Source organism: Cuculus canorus, chromosome 19 (genome assembly GCF_017976375.1).
Source record: "Cuculus canorus isolate bCucCan1 chromosome 19, bCucCan1.pri, whole genome shotgun sequence".
NCBI lineage: Eukaryota > Metazoa > Chordata > Aves > Cuculiformes > Cuculidae > Cuculus > Cuculus canorus.
The window spans coordinates 12,105,293-12,126,467 of record NC_071419.1 but is presented as its reverse complement, the minus strand read 5'-3'; the positions used below and the strand labels follow the sequence as shown (position 1 = coordinate 12,126,467).

General features: G+C 53.6%; 1 protein-coding gene across 3 annotated transcripts in view; it reads right to left on the bottom strand.

Moving 5' to 3' along the window:
- EXD3 (exonuclease 3'-5' domain containing 3) overlaps positions 1–21,175 on the bottom strand; it is a 333,185-nt gene that overhangs the window by 50,535 nt on the left and 261,475 nt on the right. The window lies entirely within an intron of this gene.

The window sequence follows — 21,175 nt, the reverse complement described above, 5'->3', positions numbered from 1 at the left end:
TTTCTACTAAGATCTCATCTCAATCTCCCCTCTTCCAGCTCAAAACCATTCTCCTCCTGATCCAGAGCCCCTCCTCAGCTTTCCTGGAGTCCCTATCAATACTGGAAGCTGCTCTAACGTCTACTCAGAGGCTTTTCTCCAACTCAGTTAGTTCAGCTTGGATGCTCGCTCCTCTTTCACGACCCTTCTTCTACTGCAGCTTCCTCCACCTACTCCAAGGACACACCTGTGCTCCTCATGCTTTCCCAACAGGGATGGAGCTGTGCGCTGGAACATCTCTGGAGAGGATCTATGGAGGAACAGGGAACACAAATCCCAATACCCTCGTGCTCCAGCCACCCCACTGCAGCCTCTCCACACCACCACAACCTCTCTTCACAACCCCCTTTGGAGGGAATTATCCAACACAATTTCCCCAACCCCACTGTGGGCATAACTGGGGGCAGGTGCCCCACGCTGGGCTCTGATTCCATGCTCCACAGGGCTGAGCCCCTTGGCCGATTCCTGTTTGCTTTAAGGGGGGATTCACAAGCCCTTTCCCCAGATAACTTTGGAACAAAACAGTTTCCAAAGGCTGCATTACTCACAAATGAGGGGTTTCAGGCTTTTGTCCTAAATCCAATGCTGTTTTCTTTGCAAACGGCGAAGGAAAAAAGTAAAAGAAGAGCCGACCTTGAATGCTAATCTTGTTAGGTTAAACTGTTCGCTAAACAGATGGAGGTGCAAGGCAATGGGATTTTGTCTTTTCGAGGATGGGGTTAGGTTTGTAGGGCACAGAGGTCATTCCGGGCACACTGGCAGTTTGCTCTTTGTGTCACAAGAGCAGGGGGAAAGAAAAGTGGCAAAAATGCTCCAATCTGAGCAGGTGCGGTGTGGTTTAACCTCCTGTCATTCTGGCGGTCTCACAGGATGAAGCCCCTGAGCCTTGCTCCAGGTTTCATGGTCACTCAGAGCCAGTGCGAAGCCAGGGCTCCCAAAAAGGGACATGTTGAGAAAGGACTCGTTGCTCCCCGATGCCTCAGCACCTTGGCATCTCCCAAGAAAAAGCCACTCTATGGCTCATTGGGTACTCAAGGATGATGGGGATGGGAGCCTCTAGCATGGACACTGGTGGGACACGCAGCGTCCACTGGGACCTGCTCCCAGCTGACTTCATGCAAGGGCTGTTGGGCTGCCAGGAAGTTTTGTGACCTTGGCTGTGGATGGGAGCAGTGCCCTAACTCCTTTGGGAGACAGGAACTGCTTCAGAGAGAGGGTCCACTCCCACAGGACATGGTGGTGGCCATGGCACGGCCCCTCTCGCTGCTCCCATGAACTCACCTGCAGCCCTGGGGAGGGCGGCTGGGGTTAGTGCTGTCGCTTCTGGTTGTGATCAGGAGCTGAGGTGTTGCTGTGGCACCCGGGACAAGCGGATTGGATTAACCCAAACCATTTCTCTGCTGACACCATCCCCTGAGGCCAGGCAGGGAGCTCGCAGAGCCCCTGCAATGCATCTCTTCCTAACGCTTGCTTTTTGTACATCCTGCGCCAGAACAGCCCTGAGCCTGGTGGCACCCCAAGGGCACCAGCAGCGAGGGGCTCACCCTGGAGGAGGGCTCTGCTGCAAACTGGGGGACAGGAGGGCACCGAGAGATTCGGTGAGGGGCTGTCAGACACCCGGGAACCCACAGAGAGTGGTGAACTGCTGGCTTTACCCTAAATCCAGGTTTTCCTCAGCTCTACGAGGGCTGTTATTGTTTTCCTGCAAGGTCCACCAAACTCTTTTGTAGCCTCAAGCTTTGCTGCAGCCCCATCCCATCCTTCTCCCTCTGAACGCAGGGAATTAAGAGATGCTGGTCCAGGTGCTCCCGCCTGCCTGGGTGCTGGTGCCTGTCCAGGAGTTTTACACCAGCCTGGGAACTAACGCCAGTGTGGGTGGTAATGCCAGTGCAGGAGCTTCAGGGCAGCCCAGACGCTAACGCCAGCGCGGGTGCTAATGCCAGTCCAGCTCCTCAGCACCAGGCGGGGCATTTATGGCCAGTCCAGGTGCTTAATGTCAGCGTGGGAGCTAAAGCCAGCCTGGATGCTAATGCCAGCCTGGGAGCTAACGCCATTCTGGGAACTAATGCCATCCTGGATGCTAACATCAGCGTGGGAGCTAATACCATCCTGGATGCTAACGTCAGCTTGTCTGCTTGAGAGCAGTGCAGGATGCTGACACCAGCCCTGGTGCTCCTGCCTTGCCCACTTCAATGTGAACCACCAAGACTCAGCTGGGGACGGCACAGGAGGGACGCAGCCTGTGCCACTGTCACAGACACACATGGCCCCGCTTCCCCAAGTACCTGCTGACACCTGTTTGGGGACAAATGCTGGGCAAGTGAATCCAGCTCACTTGCTGCATCTCTGCAGACCCAAATTCACCTTCCTCAAACTTGCTATGGGAAGGAGAGGAAAGCCAGGGTCCCTGTGGGGAGCTCCAACCTGCTGGAGGCTCCGGTGTGACCCTGTCCTGTTGTCCCCAAGCAGACCCAGCAGGGAGCGCGGGGCTGTCTCTGCCAGCCCAGGGCCAAAGGCTCTGGTTTGGGCACCATGCCATGGTGCCAGGTGGTGGTCACAACTGTCTGCCTGCCCTTCCTGCCCGTGCATGCACATTCTCGGCGTGCCTTTACCACGGCACATTGCTGGGCCACTCCAGAGGGCACCTGGGACGAAGCAGCAACAGCAACAAGAACACAAAAGCATAAAGAACCGGTCAAAAAAACCAACAACCTTGACTGGATCCGACAAACTGGAAGGCAGAAACTTGGAACTGCCCAGTGGGTAAAACCCTCAGGCATCCACCACAAACAGGATCTGCTCCCAAACGGCAGGAGACGATGTGGGAAGGAAAGGGAGGAGGTCCTGAGTGTGATCATTGAGAGGGGAGACTACCGTGGTGGCTGAAGCTTGTCAGAATGTGAGGAGATCCCCTCTGGGCAGTGTGCCCAGCCCCGGCTCAGTGACCTCCAAAGCAGAGGGCAAAGCCAGAGAGTCCTGACCAGTCCAGAGGGCTCTAATTTTTAGGCCTGGACCTCAGAGGGCTTTCCACATCAGTGCTGAGACGCAGGACAACCATGTGCTGGAGCTGCTGAGTTCAGCCTGAAACTGTGTGTGTGTTGTTTCAAAATCATAGAATCATAGAATCATAGAATAGTTTGGGTTGGAAGGGACTTTAGAGATCATCTCGTTCCAACTCACCTGCCATGGGCAGGGACATCCCACTGGCTCAGGCTGCCCAAGGCCCATCCAAGCTGGCCTTGAACATCTCCAGGGATGGGGCAGCCACAGCTTCCCTGGGCAACCTGGGCCAGGGTCTCACCACTCTCATGGCGAAGAAATTCTTTCTAAAATGAAGGCTAAGAGGAGGGTGCCGATGAGACTTCCTAATGGGACATGCTTATCTGAGTGCTACCAGCCTGGCTGAGCATCACCCGAAACCAGAGCCCAATCAGCTCCTGCAGGAAGACTCAGGACAGCTGAACCCGTGCTCAAGCTGGCTGCTGCCAGCCGGCATCCACAATGGCATGGCCAGCAGTGCCTGCTGCCTGTCCCTGCAGAGCTCTCTTCTCTGCCCAGCCCAGCCCCCTCCTGGGAGCCAGGGCTGGGGCTCGTTGGGCCAAGTGTCCCCTCCACGCTCGCCCAGCCATTGCCCAGTCCGAGCCTCACTGGCTGGGTTTGCTGGCAACAAACTGCAGGGAACTGAGCAGCCCTGGAGCTGTGGTGGACCAGGAGGAAAGTTCACACCAACATAAAATCGCCGCAAGAGCAGGTTTACGCATTGTCCCAGCTGGGCTGAGCTCTCCCAACTGCTCCCACCTCCCTCTTCCCAGATCCCCAGCAGAACAGAGCAGACCAAGCACCCGATTCCTCCCTCCGGCTACAGCTGTGAGCCCTCCCGGAGATGCTGCAGCCGGGTCCTGCCGGAGCCGCAGGCGCCTGCCCACGCGTGTTGGAGCGGGAGCTTGGGAGCTGCTCTGCATCATGTTCCTCTCCGGGGGCTGCAGCCGCCACCACCACATGAGGAGCAGGGTGGCTGCAGGCATCTGGTTTCACTGCTGCGATGTGAACACGTTCTCAGCGGGTGCTTTCACACCCCCAGCGCCGTGCTGTGTGGGCGGCGGACACAGCATGGTCCCAGGCTGGGAATTCGCCGTCACCCGTGTCCCCCCAGCATTCCAAACAAACAAGAGATGTGAAAACAGCATCCAGAAAAATGTGTTAAGAAGGAAACAAAAAGCCAACGTGGCCAGAGTGCCCAGAGGCTCAGCCGAGGCTCATGGGGCTGTGACAGCAAATAAAAACCAGTCCTGGTGTCTGGGAATCGGTCACCGCGCTCAGCCACTGCCCAGGGGTTGCGGGGAGATATGCCAGCAAGAAGGATCACACCAAAGCCAGCAAAGGGACAAAAGGAAAGAAGGGAAGTGAGTCTGCTATGTGGCAGAAGCTTAAATATTACCCAAATATTTGTTTCTTTCCTCTCTCAGACCAGGCATCCCAGCTGTGCCAATCCCCATGCCAAGGGCTGGCACGCGGCACCACTGTTCACAGTGCTGTGTGCCAGGGCAAGGATGAGCCCATGGTTTGGAACACCTGCAGATTCACACTGCGGCTGTGGCATGGAGGCCGCACCATGAGCAAAGGCTGAATGGTAAATGTGTCCACGGCACTGCAGCCAGGTTTGCTACGGGAGCCATTGGCCAGTGTCCTGCTGGTGGGCATCACTGTTCCTCCAGCGAGCGAGCTAGTGAGGTGTCTGCATTTATGCCACAGGTGGAATAAACATATATAGAACCATAGAATCATAGAAACACCAGGTTGGAAAAGACCTCTTGGACCATCAAGTCCAACCATTCCTATCTGCCACTAAACCATGTCCCTGAGCACCTCGTCTACCTGTCTTTTAAACACCTCCAGGGATGGTGACTCCACCTCCTCCCTGCACAGCCTCTGCCAGGGCCCGATGACCCTTTCTATGAAAAATTTTTTTCCTGATATCCAGCCTGAACCTCCCCTGGCAGAGCTTGAGGCCATTCCCCCTTGTCCTGTCCCCTGTCACTTGGGAGAAGAGCCCAGTTCCCTCCTCTCCACAACCTCCTTTCAGGTAGTTGTAGAGAGCAATAAGGTCTCCCCTCAGCCTCCTCTTCTCCAGGCTAAACACCCCCAGCTCTCTCAGCCGCTCCTCGTATGACTTGTTCTCCAGCCCCCTCACCAGCTTCATTGCTCTTCTCTGGACACACTCCAGAGCCTCAACATCCTTCTTGTGGTGAGGGGTCCAGAACTCAACACAGGATTCGAGGTGTGGCCTCACCAGTGCTGAGTCCAGGGGTAGAATCATGTCCCTGGACCTGCTGGTCACACTGTTTCTGATACAAGCCAAGATGCCATTGGCCTTCTTGGCCTCCTGGGCACACTGCTGGCTCATGGTCAGTCGCTGTCAATCAACACCTCCAGGAATGGTTTGGTTTGGAAGAGACCTCAAAGCCCATCCAGTTCCACCCCCTACCATGGGCAGGGACACCTCCCACTGGATCCAGTTGCTCCAAGCCCCATCCAACCTGGCCTTGAACATCTCCAGGGATGGAGTAGCCACCACTTCTCTGGGCAACCTGGGCCAGAGACAGGCTGAGAATTGTGAAGAACTTCCTCCTAATGCCTAATCCAAACCTCCCCTCTTTGAATTTAAAGCCATTCCCCCTCATCCAGTCCCTGCACTTCCTGATCAAAAGCCTCTCCCCAGCTTTTCTGGAGCCCCTTTCAGCACTGGAAGCTGCTCTAAGGTCTCCCCAGAGCCTTATCTTCTCCAGGCTGAACAACGCCCAACTCTCCCAGCCTGTCCTCATAGCAGAGGTGCTCCAGCCCTTGGATCACCTCCATGGCCTCCTCTGGGGTGCCCGCAGAGCTCACCCCAAGCACAAGACCAGCACATGTGTTTCCCCATGTGCACTGCTCCCCAGTGGCTTCAGACCGTCTCTTCACATCAAGCTCATTCGATGGGTGTTTCTGCAGCCTCTGCAACCACTTTCAAACTGGGCTGCATGACCAGGCAGGAAAAGGGAGATGTCTGCTCTGGGAGAGCCTTCAAAGCTCTCTGCTGCCAAAAGGCATTTAGGAAATGGTCCCAGAGAGGAACTTGTAGTGGGCCCACCATGGAGTGCGAGCGAGAGCAGCGCTCAGAGGAACCACAGGATTTGTGCTGAGCCCTTTTCTGGGCCCTATTTCCAGATTCTCTTTTACTCCATGTGAGCTGTTGGAGGCCTTGGAGATGATAGACCTGACAGCAAACCAGGTGTGGTTTCTTCCACACAATAAATGTCCATCCCCACCTTATCTTCAATAGAGCAACAACTGCTTCCCTGAACTAGAAAAACAGTGCCGTGTCTTTTAAAAATTTATTATTTTTGGTTCTCTGAACATTTTCCCAGAGGAAAAAGCAGAAGTGAGAAACCTCCCGTGCCAGGCAGCACCATAAATGTCTCCTGCTGCTCTGCAAAGCCAGGAAGGAAAACTCCATCACTGACATTATGTGTACTGGAGCCAAAGCTGCTGTCCTGGGAAGATGTGATGCCCAGCTCTGAAAGCCCAGGCTGGCGTCTCCTGAGGACATGAGTCCAGGAAAGGTGTTGGGTGAGAATCCTCTGGCTCAGCAGTCTTAAATGCAATTCATACCTGAGCCCCCATGTGCTGTGCAAGTGGCACCCAGCAACGTTCACACCTGGATTGGTCCTGCTGACCCACACCCCAGCGCAGCACCTCCAATCAGGGAGCTGTGGCCACTGCAGGAGACCCAAAGCTCACCAGGCTTCAGACACATGCCTCCAGGGCTTCTGTGCTACACTTGGCCAAAGTGCCAGGGCTCAGCAAGAGCGATGCTCCCCAAGGGATGGGAGCTTAGGGGTTCTCAGGGCTGGCCTTGCTACCAGGACCACCCCGCTGCCCTGCACAAGCGACAGAGCTAGGGATCTGCCAAGTTCCACCAAATCCAACTTCTTATGCCATGGTGGAAACCACTTCGTAAGCATCCAACGCATGGCCTTGGCCATAGCTTCTTTCTCAGCCTGCACCTCCCCGCAGAGCCCAAATGCCTTGTAACACCCTCCCAGGCACAGGCTGTGATCCGATCCCCCCAAGTCCTTCCTTCCCCAGGGTAACTGAGATGCGAGATGATTTTGTGAAACACTGAGGTATCCTTTAAGAGGGATGGAAGAGGATTTCCATGGATCAAGACAAGGTTCCCACCTCATTGCAGACTGAAGAAGAGAAGGATGCCTGTGAGAATAGCGGCTGTAAAGCAGAAGGTGAGGAGTTCTCATGTGCCGTGAGCTGCCATCCTCATCTGTCACATAAGGGGAAGCTTGCTGGGTGGGAAAAATGTTGGACTGTCAGAAGAAGAAAGAAATATTGGAAAGAACCTCCCAACATCAGAAATCACATTGATGACAACTACAAATATTTCAGTAGGGTCAACAAATCAAACACCCAAGCTGGTGACTCGTTCTGCACAACTCAAACCTCAAACTGCAAAAGCTTCCTGTCAGCCTGAGAAGGAAGAAAAGCTCTGCGCTGCTGTGCTCCCTGCTCAACAGAGCCCAAAGCTCCAGCTCTGGCACCATTAACCTCCTCCAGGAACACTTTAGTGGAGATAAAATGGTCCTGAATGACAATCACAGCCTGGGGCATTCCCTGCCTGAATGAATCAACTTGAACAGCTACTGCTATTGCCAAAGAAAGGGCTCTGCTCTGAGTTTTGTGACTTCCAGCAGCCTATAACCTCCTGGATAATATTTCTTTCAGCTCCATCCCTTCTACATTGACTTCTCCACTTTATCTTAGTGAGGGTATCACACAGACGCTCGTTCCCCAGCAACTGCATGTGATGCTTTATATTGAGGAAGTCTGACGGAGGCTGCCAGCACTCAGACAAGGCTGTAATTTGCCTTCACAGGGCCAGATCTTCCTCACAGAAATGAAAAGAGCATTTTATTTAATTTATACATCTCCCACAGTCCACCGCTGAGGAGCTTTTCCCCAGGGTGGAGAACCAGACAGTTCCCCACAAACTCACCTGAACTCAGAGATCCTCAGATGAGGCATGTTGGGGATTTTGGAGATAATTGGCTTTTAAACAGCCATTTTTTACTGATTTCCCCAGCCTGTCTCCCTGTGAAGATGATTTTAATCAGACAGACAGAGCTTCCACAATGTCTGCAAAGCAGCCAAATGCACCAGTGCTGCGGAGGCAAGAGCTCACAACCGCGGTGCAGAAGTGGCTGAGACAGCAACCTGCATGGAAGCAGCACGCTCTGATCTCACCCAGCCTGCAAAATAATCCCTTCTCCTTTGTGACAGACCCAACTTCTTACTTCTCAACGGGATTTTCTGGCTGCAGACGGGGAGTGACAGAGCACAGAGCTGAACTGCCCTGCGACGATCCCTGTTTTTTCCCAGCTGGGTCTTTTGTGCTTCCATACGGTGGTGGGTCCCACAGTTCTGCTGTGCTTCGCTCCCTCCTGAAGGGCTGTTGAGGTGTCCCCTTCCAGGGAGGGCCATGGACACCAGTGGTCTGGGGGCTTTCAGCACCACTCTCTGATGCCCAAATTCTGCCCTTATTGTCTTGACAAGACCCAAGAATAACACCAAGGACATAGGTAGGTCCCTCTCCACCACGGCAGTGCTGGGAGATGGACACGGGGCAGGCTGCAACCCTGTGACTTACGTGCAAGTCCAATATGCTAAAGAAACGGGATTGACAAAGGCAGAAGAGATTAAAAAAACAAAGCAAAAACATATCTTATGGCATAAAAGACATGGAGCAAAAGTGCACGGACTGAACTGAAAAAGCTAGGGCAGAGAGAAGCCAAAGTGTAATATCGCTTCACACAGGAGGACGTAAGCACAACGCACGGGGCAGGGAAGATGGGGAAGGGGAAGGGTGCAGCACTCCCCAGTCCTCCCTCTACCCCTTAAATCCACTCCTGCTGGGAGGGATGTTGCCAAATTTCCCTATGCATTTACAGATACTCAAGAGCATCAGAAGGAATAGTCGGCACACGCAGAGGTGTTGGGACGCGTACAGCATCACAGAGAAGAGGAACAGGAGTGTCAGCAGGGCTGGGCTCTGCACTGCCCAATGCGAACACAAGCATTGTCACACACAGCAATGGAAAATGGGTTATTTCTTACTTTAAAACAGTTTATCTCCCTTCAGATAACTTCTAATTTTGAAGTTTTCCCCGTCAGTTTAGAGCTGGTTAAAAACTAAGAAGGGTTTCCTGGGATTTATGGGGCGGAGAGGGTAAAACCCATCACTCTTAGCCCTGAAACCTGGCTGCAGGACTCAGAATTGAAATTCAAGCCTATTTAGGATCTCCCTCATGGATGGGGTTTTGAGCAACCAGATCCAGTGGGAGGTGTCCCTGCCTGTGACAGGGGATGGAACTGATGGGTTTTATGGTCCTTTCCAGCCCAAACCATTCTTTGATTCTATATTAAACAGCACTGGTCCCAGTATGGACCCCTGAGGGACATCCCTTGTCACTGATGTCCCACCCCAGCCAGCCCAGCTGTCCCAGCCCTTTGCACACCATAAAGTAAAAACCCATCCAGCCCACAGACTTGCTCCGCTTGCTGCTGCTTTTGACCTAGTGCAAGAAATTCTTCCTCGAGCTGGGATCGGGGGGTCTCAAAGTCCCAAGGTTTTCCCCAGCGGGCAGGCTCCCCGCCTGCCATAGGGGCAGAAAACAGCCGAAAACAAACAAACAGTTCGAGTTAATGGGGCATCAGTTATTTTTGGCCTAGAGGGAGTTCACACACTCTGTGTTGTTTTAGTAAATAACTGTAAATGGAGCTTGTGGTGCGGGGAACAGGCTGGGAACTGGCGCGCTCCGGGCAGCAGGGAAGAGCCGTGTCTTGTCGCACTGGTGCTAACAGGAAGCCAACTGCCTCACCTCCCTTAGCACCTCTCTGTAACTCACACTTTTATTGTCGCCACATCCTTGGGCAGCCACATCAGAGAGAAGGCGAGGGGGCAGGGCAGGGCAGGCAGCAGCTCGCCGTGGGAAGGCAGCTCCAGGGTTGTCACCTCCGGCAAGGAGCCCAGCAGCCCCACAGCGTTCCCAACAGACATACAGGGAGGAGAATCATAGAATCACAGAATCATAGAATGGTTTGAGTTGGAAGGACCTCAAAGCCCATCCAGTTCCACCCCCTGCCATGGGCAGGGACACCTCCCATGGATCAGGCTGCTCCAAGCCCCATCCAACCTGGCCTTGAACCCCTCCAGGGATGGGGCAGCCACCACTGCTCTGGGCAACCTGGGCCAGGGCCTCCCCACCCTCATCGTGAAGGATTTCTTCCTAATGTCTGATCTAAATCTTCCCCCCTTCCACTTATTATCACTAATTGGCTTTAAGAAGCTGTGGATCGAGTTGCCACAGTGACTCGAACAATGCAAACCTATGGTGTCATCACTGACTGTCACCCTGGGGCCGCGTGAGAGGATGCTGAGTATGGAACTCTGCTCTGTGCTGCCTTTGCAAGCAGGACATGGGGCTCCTTGTGGCACTCGGCTCCAGCAGAGAAGACCAGAAGGAAGACGGTCTCTCTCTCTCAATACTCCTGCTGTGTGCCACACATCAAGTGGAATCCCTGCACATGAAGCGCTGAAGAGAAGGAAGGGAAGAACATACTGCCCTGGCAAAGGCTGCCCAAGGCAGTGGTGGAGTCTCCATCCCTGGAGGGGTTCAATGTGTAATTTTGGCACTTGGGGACATGGTTCAGTCAGCATGGTGGGATTGGGCTGATGGTTGGACTGGGTGAGCTTAGAGGTCTCTTCACACCTTAATATCATGTGCTTCTATGAATCTAAGAACAAGTTACACACACTTACTCCAATCAGGACCCAGACACCTCTCCTGTATCACACCCACCCATCCCCGGCTGCTGTGTGGCCGATGGCCTCTGCATCCCCCTGGGCCAACGGCGCTCAGAAGAAGGCAGCTTTCTATGGAGATGCATCCAGGAGAGCCAGGATTGCTCAACACCCCAGCCTGGGGACTGGCACCTTTCAGTGTGCTGAGATGCAAAAATGAACATTTTCTTCACTTTTTAAGAGCGATTAAGCTCTTGGGTGTCTGGGACAAGGACGCCGGGTGCCCGTGGAGGATTTTAGTGGCATTGACTGAATTGGCCTGACTCCATAAACCAGCCGCAAGGCTTTTCACAGGCAGAAACCCATCAGGAAAACACACATAAAATCAAGCGACACATCATCTCAGGTGAGAAAGGTGAGGAACAACCCCCTCGAGTGGCCTGTCATCGCAGAGCAATAAAACTTGAAAATAAAAGACGGAGGCTGAGCAGGAGCACAGGACAGGGACGCAGGGTGAGGTTCAAGCAGCAGCATCAGGCACACATCTGCATCTCTGCCCTGCTGTCATTCTAAATCAGGCTGCTGGTGACATTTGTTTGGGGAACCACTCCCCAACACCGTGACAGCGGGGAGAGAGGGTGCAGAGTAATTGGGGGAGACAGCTCAAGCGCCATGAGCTGCAGCCGTGGTCCTGCGCACAGACCATGGCAGCCGGGCTTCCAGCGCCCCAGACCCACTGCAGCTCAAAAGGAATAACACACCCTGAAGGCTGCTGGGAAGCCACCAGGTTTAGACAAAAAAAGTAACTAAATTAAGACAATAAATCACTGCCATTTCAGCAGGGAGAGGGGAAAAATAACCCAGATTTCCCCTGCTCCAAACTCCAGGACTATGGGGAGTTAACACACTTGGAGCATCTCTTATACAGAGGATGCAGATGCCAAAGCTTGGGATGTGTTCACGCAATATGCTGCGGGGCTTTGCTCTGTGTTTCTGCTGAGCACCACCCTTTCCCGGCAGCGTGGCCTGGCCAGGAGGTGACATGGGGATCAGTGTCCTGTCTTATGAGGTTGTGAAGGGGAGGAACAGGTTGGTGGCAGCTGGAGGGTTGGTGAGGAGCAGACACTCTTTTTCCAGCCCTACTGCAGCACCTCGTCTCCTTTCTGCACCCCGTGGCGTGAGGACGGCCGGTGCAGGTCCACGGCGTGCTGCCAGAGTAGGAGGTCCCTCCTGCAGCACCCTATGGTGAAGGACCCAGCAGAGGGTTCCCAGGGTCCTCATCAACCCCAGCTGGGCCAACACGTGGTGCAGCTGCAGCTGCTGAGCTCCCAGCTAGCTCGGGGCTGTGTCCAATCCTGCCCAGCATCCCCTGAGCCAAAGCGGCTGTTAATTAATCACTTGGAGTAATAAGCAAAGTGACTCCCAGGAGCTGCTGTCATGACCGGTGCTTGTGGGGCTCCCAGCCCAGGGTGGCTGCATGCTGGGAACCTGGGAGGCCACCCAAAAGCACCAGGGTGGTGTGGTTAAGAAGGAAAGATAAAGATGGGCCAGGAAGACAATCCAAGGGCTGGAGCACCTCCCATCTGAGGGGGACTTGTTCAGCCTGGAGAAGAGAAGGCGACGGGGAGACCTCAGAGCAGCTTTCAGTGCTGAAAGGGGCTCCAGGAAAGCTGGGGAGCGGATATTGGTCAGGGAGTGCAGGGATAGGATGAGGGGAAATGGTTTTGTGCTAAAAGAGGAGAGATTAAGATGAGATCTTTGGCAGAAATGTTTTGCTGTGAGGGTCGGGAGGCCCTGGCCCTGGTGTTCAAGGCCAGGTTGGATGGGGCTTTGAACCCCCCAATCCAGTGGGAGGTGTCCCTGGGGTAGAACTGGATGGGCTTTGAGGTCCCTTCCAACCCAAACCATTCCATGATTCTATGAAAGATGAAAGGCTATCAGTTAGTCCTGGTCTCTGCATCTGAGATCTCAGCAAGGGCTGCATCTCCTGCAGCAAACAATTTAGGAGAAACAGGCTGTGAACTTGGTGCTGCAGGTCAAGCCAGAACCACAGAGAGGAGCCCAGCTGGGGAACGCTGAGTGCCCACCTGGGATGCAAGCAAGCAGAGCTGGGGCGAGGAGGGCTGGGAGACACGGGCATGGGAAAGGAAGAAGGATGCTGTGATGGTGGAACTGCTGCGGAAGGTGGCACCTGATACCATCTCAGGAAATAACCTGCTCTTACAACTTGCGAGCTAAAATTTCTTTTGCAGACGTTTCAAAGTTTCAGGGTAAAACCCCTGCCAGTAGTTGGGGAATGCCCACTGGGCATGTTTTTTCTGCGGGTTGTTAACTTGCCTTAGAGAACTTGCCATGGCTGGGCCTCGGCAGGGTCAGCCACTCACGCGTGGCTCCCTCGCTTTTCCTTAATAGCTCAGCAAAGCCATCTGGGCTGTGCAGACGGCCTCGGAACACGTTCATCCAGAACTGAAGCTCTAAGTGGAAAGGCCCCTTCCCACTGGGCTCTGCCCAGCCACCTCAACCATGGCCAAAGCAGATCCCATCCCCAGCCCTTTGGCTGGAAATCCTCACAGGAGGCTGCAAACAGGCCCATCCTGTGCTCGAACGCTTGTGCAATGCCAGGAAGAGGCATTTGTAACCGCTTTGGCCAAGCCTCAGTTTCTACATGGCCCTTTAGAAAGCTTGGCTTGGTGACACCACAGTGGTGGCTCCTGGAGACATGAGATGAAGGATGACGGTTTCAGAGCCAGGAGCTTCATCTGTCTCCCCAGGGAGGATCTGCTGCTCCCTGATTGCTGCCACGGGATACAGAGGGTCACTTTGGTTGGATGATCTCATCAAACTTTGCTTGTATCTGCAACACAACTCCTAAAAACACTATTTGCAGGCCCATAAAAGGCTTCCCTGGGGGGAGATAAGAATTGAAGACAACTGGCCTTAATGATGTTGGAGGGATTTATGGGATCACCTTAAAAGGATTTATTGAAGGGCTTTTTTAATGAGCAAATAATTAGTAGATTTATCTGGTTTTAGTGGCTTTGCTGTTTTATGGCCTTAGCAAAACCGTTTTCTAGGGTTTTTAATAAACTATGATTCTGCCATGCTTCCTGAGCTCCAGCCCGGCGTCACCTGCCTTGGGCACTGCAAGACGGGAAAGCAGCTCTGTGGGAGCTGGGAGGCAGGGCTGGGAGCACCACCCTTATTTTTAGGGACAAATCATACAGAAAATGAACAGAAAAGGAAGACTAAGCCAGGGAAAGCAGCAGTTGACTGGCAGGGCTCTGAGGTATTAATGTATGAGCAGCGCAAAGCCCAGAGCACTGGAAGGAGAAACATAGGGCAGCAACTCCCTGAGTGCCAGCGAGGGAACGGGCTCCAGCACCCTGTCCGCAGTTGTGCTTGGTTTTAATGACTTGGGGAGGAAAAGCAGCTCAAAATGCTGGGCTGCAGGTCAGGCACGCCGAGAGTAGAGGCAGGACCAGGCAGGCTGCTGAGGAGGCAGCGATTTTCCAGGGAGGACAGCGCATGCAGTTCCTCTATCTTTGTTTCCAGGGCCAGGCTGTCCTTTACTTTGTTTTACTTAGAATCATAGAATCAAGGAATGGTTTGTGTTAGAAGGGACCTTAAAGCCCATCCAGTTCCACCCCCTGCCATGGGCAGGGACACCTCCCACTGGATCAGGGGCTCCAAGCCCCATCCAACCTGGCCTTGAATACCTCCAGGGATGGGGCAGCCACCACTGCTCGGGGCAACCTGGGCCAGGGCCTCCCCACCCTCACAGCAAAACATTTATTTCCAAGATCTCATCTCAGTCTCCCCTCTTTCAGCTCAAAACCATTCCTCTTGTTCTAACCCTGCCCTCTCTGATCTGGGGTCCCTCCCCAGCTTTCCTGGAGCCCCTTTCAGTACTGGAAGCTGCTCTAAGGTGTCCCCTCAGCCTTCGCTTCTCCAGGCTGAACAACCCCAACTCTCTCAGCCTCTCCTCGTACAGGAGGTTCTCCAGCCCTCGGATCCTCTTTGTGGCCTCCTCTGGACTCACTCCAACAGCTCCATGTCCTCCTGCGCTGAGGACTCCAGAGCTGGACATGGGATACCAGGTGGGGTCTCACCAGAGCAGAGCAGAGACGCAGAATCCCCTCCCTCACTCTGCTAGCCCCACTGCTTTGGATCCAGCCCATAATACTTAAACATGAACAAAACCAATGTCTCCTGTAAAATTCCACCACCAACTTACATCACAGCGTAGAACATGAACTCACGTGGACATTCACAACGTTAATGCACTACCATCCTATAGAGACTGGCCGAGATAATGGGTAGGGAAGGGGATTTTCTTAACAGCCCCCACCCTCGGCACTGCTGCTTTCCCCCTGGAATGGTTTGGGCTCCAGCAGAGCTGATTCCTCCTGGGACAGATCATCCGGAGTATGGATCTTGCTGGTAAATTGTGGCTAAAAAGAAAATAGCCCCAGAGTTCACGGGGTCTGTGAGAAGAGTCGGAGGCCGTAGCTGTACATGCTGTGTCATTAGTGGCTTTTGCTGCTAATTGGGTGCAGGCTGCCAATCTGGACTTACTCCAGCGGAAAAAGGAATCTCTTCCCTGTTTTTTTTCCCTGCCAAGTCAAAGATCAGACACCTTTAAAGTCTGTGCAACTACTTAAAGCTTTCGACATTGTTGCACTTAAAAGCTTTGCCATGGTGTGATCCCGCAGCTCATTAGGAGGCAGAGCAAAGCCCTTGTCGTTAGGACAGGCCTGGCCCAACGAGTCCCACGTCCCACCGCTTTGTTTCCTCTCACCGTGACATTCCCTCTGGTTTAAGAATTCCCAGAGTAAGAGTTTGTCCCAATCCTGCTTCACCCAGTGCTGCCAGATCAGCCCAGCCCCAACCTGTGCTGAGATGCTTGGTCTTTGCTAAAGACATTTTGGACAACCTGGGATATTTTTATCGATGGCCCTGACTTCTGAAAAGTGGGAGCTGTGGATTCCTTGGCCAAGCTATCCTAAGGTTTACTAAGCAAACCTTACTTAATAAACCTCTTTCAGACCAGCAGCTCCTCTATTTTTCTTATTATTTTCCACAGAGAGAGAAGAATCACAAACCACGCAGATGTCTAGAAACAGATAACGCAAACTGGGCAATGACAAGGGAAAGCACCCTTAGAATCATGGAATGGTTTGGGTTGGAAGGGACCTTAAAGCCCATCCTGTCCCACCCCCTGCCATGGGCAGGGACACCTCTCACTGGATCAGGGGCTCCAAGCCCCATCCAACCTGGCCTGGAACACCTCCAGGGATGGGAGGTGTTCACAGGTGGGAGGTTGCTGCTCTGGGCAACCTGGGCCAGAGCCTCCCCACCCTCACTGGGAAACATTCTGAGATCTCATCTCAATCTCCCCTCTTTCAGCTGAAAACCATCCCTCCTCATCCTGTCCCTGCACTCCCTGATCCAGAGCCCCTCCCCAGCTTTCCTGGAGCCCCTTTCAGTACTGGAAGCTGCTCTAAAATCTCCCCACAGCCTTTTCTTCTCCAGGCTGAATAACCCCAACTCTCTCAGCCTGTCCTTGTACGGGAGGTGCTCCAGCCCTCAGATCATCTCTGTGGCCTCCTCTGGACTTGCTCCAACGGCTCCATGTCCTTTTTGTGCTGAGGACTCCAGAGCTGGACACAGGGCTCCAGGTGGGGTCTCAGGAGAAGAGAGTAAACGGGCAGAATCCCCTCCCTCCCTGCTGGTCCCACTGCTCTGGATCCAGCCCAGGACACGGTTGGTTTTCTGGGCTGCAAGTGCACATCATTATGGAAAGGTGTCGAAATAATTTACCCTATTTAAATGCAGACATCTCATGTTTCAAAACCTCAGCATACTTCACAAAATAGCCAGCAGCGACGGCAACCTTCCAGTATTCACTCCAGAGACCTCTCAGTGTTGCTTGTCTGAAGACGGGGCTGCGAGTGCAAGCGCTTGCAGAGAAGCATCGCTCAGCCCCTCCGCGCGGCAACCCTGCCGGTGGGGTTCGGCACGTGGCTCCCACCCCTGAGCCCGTGGTATTTCCCTCTGGGATAACAGCAAAGCAGCGTGTGGGGATGTGAGCAGCGGCACTTGGCAATGTCAGGGGCCCTGCAGAGCTGGGGACTGTCCTCTGCAAAACACTGCAAGAACCAAGAGGCGCGCACTGCTGGCAGGAGCCATCCCGTGGGATGCAGAGGAGACACCGCAGAGTCCGGCCTGGCAAGCAGGGATAGAAAAAGCCTCCTGGAGCTGACAGCTCATGGCGAAGCCTGTCCTATAGCCTGGGCATCCTCCTAAGGACATGGGAGCCAGCGGGAAAACAGATGCTGCTGAGCCTTCGCTGCACTGTGGGAATCAGCCCTGCTGGCTCCGTGTTTTTTTATTTGCAGCACTGCAGATAAGAAACACAGGGTGTTGTGGGAAACAGGAAGACCTTATCTCCCATCCCAAGCTTCTTCTCCTGCCACAGCCTCGAGTTTTTTTCACTGGTCCCTGATGCTACACGATATGGACCTGCAGAGAGGGCTTCATGCTGCTGCTCTGTGCCTCAACCACTGCACAGCCCTTCTGGAAGCACCACCGAGCCCCAGAGCATCTGGATTATGCCAACAGATTTAGTTTATTGCCAGAGTAAATCCACAGGCACATCCCCAGGGGCCTCCAGAAGCACAGCAGACCCCACAGTCTGCTGGCAGGAGCTCCCTGTCCAGGTCAGCCCCAGCCTTGCTGGTACCAGAGTCAAGTTTACATAAGAGCTGCCCCCAAACAAGAGGTTTTTGAGCAGCCAATTCACCTGTAGATACAGATCGTACTACGTGCTGAAGTATTAAGACTAGAAATGTTGGAACCCCAGAGAAAAAGGACTGACAGCTCACGAGCTGCAGGTGCACTTCAAATAAACAGGTACAAAAAGGGATGGCTCCAAAATTGCAGGCACCATCACAGATGTGCAGTGTGTGAGGCTTTGCCCATCCTTCCAGCCCTCCAGCTCCCTGTGCAAGCCTGGAAATGGGGATGCTACTGTTGGAATTCCAATAAAAACAAAACTATTGACTGCCTTCACTTTGGCAGCTGTCGAGTACTCATCTAATAACTGCAGCATGGGCTGGAAATCCATTGCGTTGGACAGTTTAATAGAGAACATGCGGGTGCTTCACTGCTAGAGCCAAGACTCTCACCAATCAGGACCAGAAGTCAGACCCTGAATCTCTACTCAGACTGAGTAAAAGCCCTTGTGGGCCCAGAACTGCAGTTCCCTCAGTTCACTGTGACTCATCATGTTCCTTATCTGCCTCGTGGAAGCATCAGGAGCCCAGGCTGAGGTGGGGATGCTGCTGCACTGGGCTCTGTACAAACAACAGACAGAAAGAAGAGTTCAGACACGTGCGTCTGACTCACACGGATGCTTTCACGCTGACTGCAGGTACCCGAGCTCAGGTGCTGTGACCACAGAGCTCAACCCTGGTTCAAAGCCTGCCCAGAAAGCAGGAGGAGCTGAGCAGGAGCATCACTGTGCCTTCTGCTTGGTGAGATTTGTTGCTGATCCTGCAGCCACAAAGCTGTGATACAGCCATCCTCTTTGCTAAAGCCCCATGGGACCAAAAGTGCTTTATAAATGCCAGTTTGGGGCCCCTGGTTCTCATGTGGAAGCTTTGCTCAAACACCCCAAAGCTGAGCCCTGGATGTTACACCCTGGTGATGCTGATGCTGAGCCTGGTGGCAGCAATGTTGACGTCTGGTTGCCTCCAGCTTCCAGCACTGAGGACACGGTGCGGCAGAGCCCTGTGATAGCCACAGCCTGGATGAGCTAGTGGGGAAAGCAGCAAGTGATGAGGAGAACGACATGAAAGTTCCCTGACCTGGGCGAGGAGAGGAGAGGGGGATTAAAGGGAGGGATTAGCAGGGAGAAATCTGAAGGTTGTCCCCAGTGAGAAAGAACGAGGAGTGGAGCCGGCTCTACCCAGCCGCCCCTCCTGCCGCCGCCCCGGCTCCCAGCAGTGCGGCATCTCCTTTGTGTCTCTCGTGACCCAGGGATTATGAGTGTGGGAACGGGGCCCAGGCGGGTACCCTGCGCGCTGCTGCGGCCTCGCCCGCTCACAAAGGAGAGGGCAGTTCTGGGGGGAAGGAGAAGCGGTGAGAAATGGTGCCTGCGGTGGCTCTTGGTGGGGCTGAGGAGGCTGCTCTGCCCTGTTGCTCGCCACGCAGTTGTGTCTCCATTGGAAGCGTGCCGCGGCGCTGCCGGGGTCAAAGCAGAACTGGCATGCGGGGCTGTCCCCTCACTGCATGGTGGTGATGCTGGTCCTCTCCCATCATCTCCCTTGGGTTGGCAAATGTCCCTCACATGTGATGGGACCACCCCTCGGCTGGGACGTGCTGCGTGTGTAAGCAGAGCCCAGTGCTGTGCATGAGAACACCTGGAAAACCAGAAAGCACCATGTCTGGCGCCGGCAGGAGATTTGTTACTGGTACTGGTGCACCCAGGGAGATGGCTGACGATGCTGCTCAGTGTGGGGATGATGCTCAGCCTGGGTGAGCCCTGATGCAGGTATTTCATCCTCACCCACCAGGCTTTGGAAATCTCAAGGGCACAAAACCTCCTCCCAAAGCCTCTCTCTCCTTCTCTCCATCTATCAGGGCTGAGAAGCTCGGCAGGAGCCAGGTGCCACTGGTGCTCCTCCAGCTACTGGCCCTGAGGATCGCCCACGGCCTGCCAAGCACCTTCCCCATGGAGAGGAGAGCCCGTCCCTGATCTTATGTCTCCTCCCAGCACACGTGCCCATTACAGCCCCTAAGATCTCCAGTTTGGAGGCTCCTGCTGACCATCCAGAACCATCCCAGTGTCCCTCCGGCGACACAGCCTGATCCGGGGGACCACAGAGGAGGGGATGGAAAGAGCTCGGCAGGAGCATCAGTTCCCAGAAAGTGTCAGAAAGTCCAGCCTGTGATCAATGACTAATTAGGAAATGTCTGTCATGACTGTTATCCTAATGATCCTGGTAAGGAAGGCTCCTCACCTTAGGAATAAAAGTAGCTGTTGGCTCCAGCAATGTCGACCACACCAGCCCCTGTGGGAATCTCCAGGCTTCTGCAAAAACAAATACTCTTGGATTTGCACATAGGTTTTTATTTTTAAAGAAGCCAGCACCAACTGAATGATTCCCGAGGAGCACTGGAACTCTTGGGCTTGCCAGGAGCTTTGCTCTACCAGGGTTGGCCATGCTCTGCCCACCTCATCTGGGCTCCTCCCCACAGCATAGCAACAGCCAAACCCCATTGCAAATCTTCTATTAAAGTGATAAATCCAAGTACAAAGCCACTGAAGACGACTGATGCCATTTCATCTTATCAATCCCTCTTGGGCTTGATATTGATTTATGGTGAAACGGAAGGCGCAAGCAATGTCAGCCCTGGATTCTGTGCCCTAACTGTATGTATCGGGGCTTCACAGAATCATTTCCCTTGGTTGGAAAAGACCTTTGAGATCATCAAGTCCAACTATACCTGTCCACTACTAAAGCAGATGTAGTGTTCAGAACAGAAACAGTGGTTAAGAAGTAAATTGTAAATAAATCAGAATTTGCCTAGGAAGACATTCCTAAGCCATACAACACTGCTCTCTAATGAGCAGGTATCACTCAAGTCCAGCTCTAAAGCCATCGGCCTACGTGCTCCTCCTTAGGCTTTCCAATAACTCCCATCAACTTCGGTATCTCAGCTCAACGGATTAGGAAACAGATTAGTGAAAGTCTGCAGGATGGGAAGTGCTCTGTAACTGAGACGCACTGTTACAAGGATAACCACAGGGATCCTCCTCAGGGGATAAATGAGAAGGGGATCAACGAGATGGGGATTTCACCACTTGTATCAGCAAGTATTTTCCAGCCATGACATCAACCAAACACCTCTCTATCTTTCCAAGGAATCAATGAGCACAGATGTAGCCATGGAACTAGAAATTCCAGAAATGAGTCTTGCCCTGAGTTAGAGACATTAAGAAACCAAACGGCCAGAAAGAAAGCACAGCACGCAATGTCATTTTCAAAGTGTGTAAAGGAAACGGGGTTTGAGGAAAGCACCCTGCGGTGTTGAGGAGTCTTTGCAGGTCACGGTCGTGCTATGGCTGTGGAGATTGCGCCAGCTCCGCAGCAGGACAGCTCGCAAACCCAGACCCGGTGCTCAGAGATAATCCAGGTTAGCACTGGCCACAGCTGAGACACGGCGCTCAGCTTTTCCTCCTCACCACACCAGCCCCTAGGAAGGACATCAAGCCCGTACTTG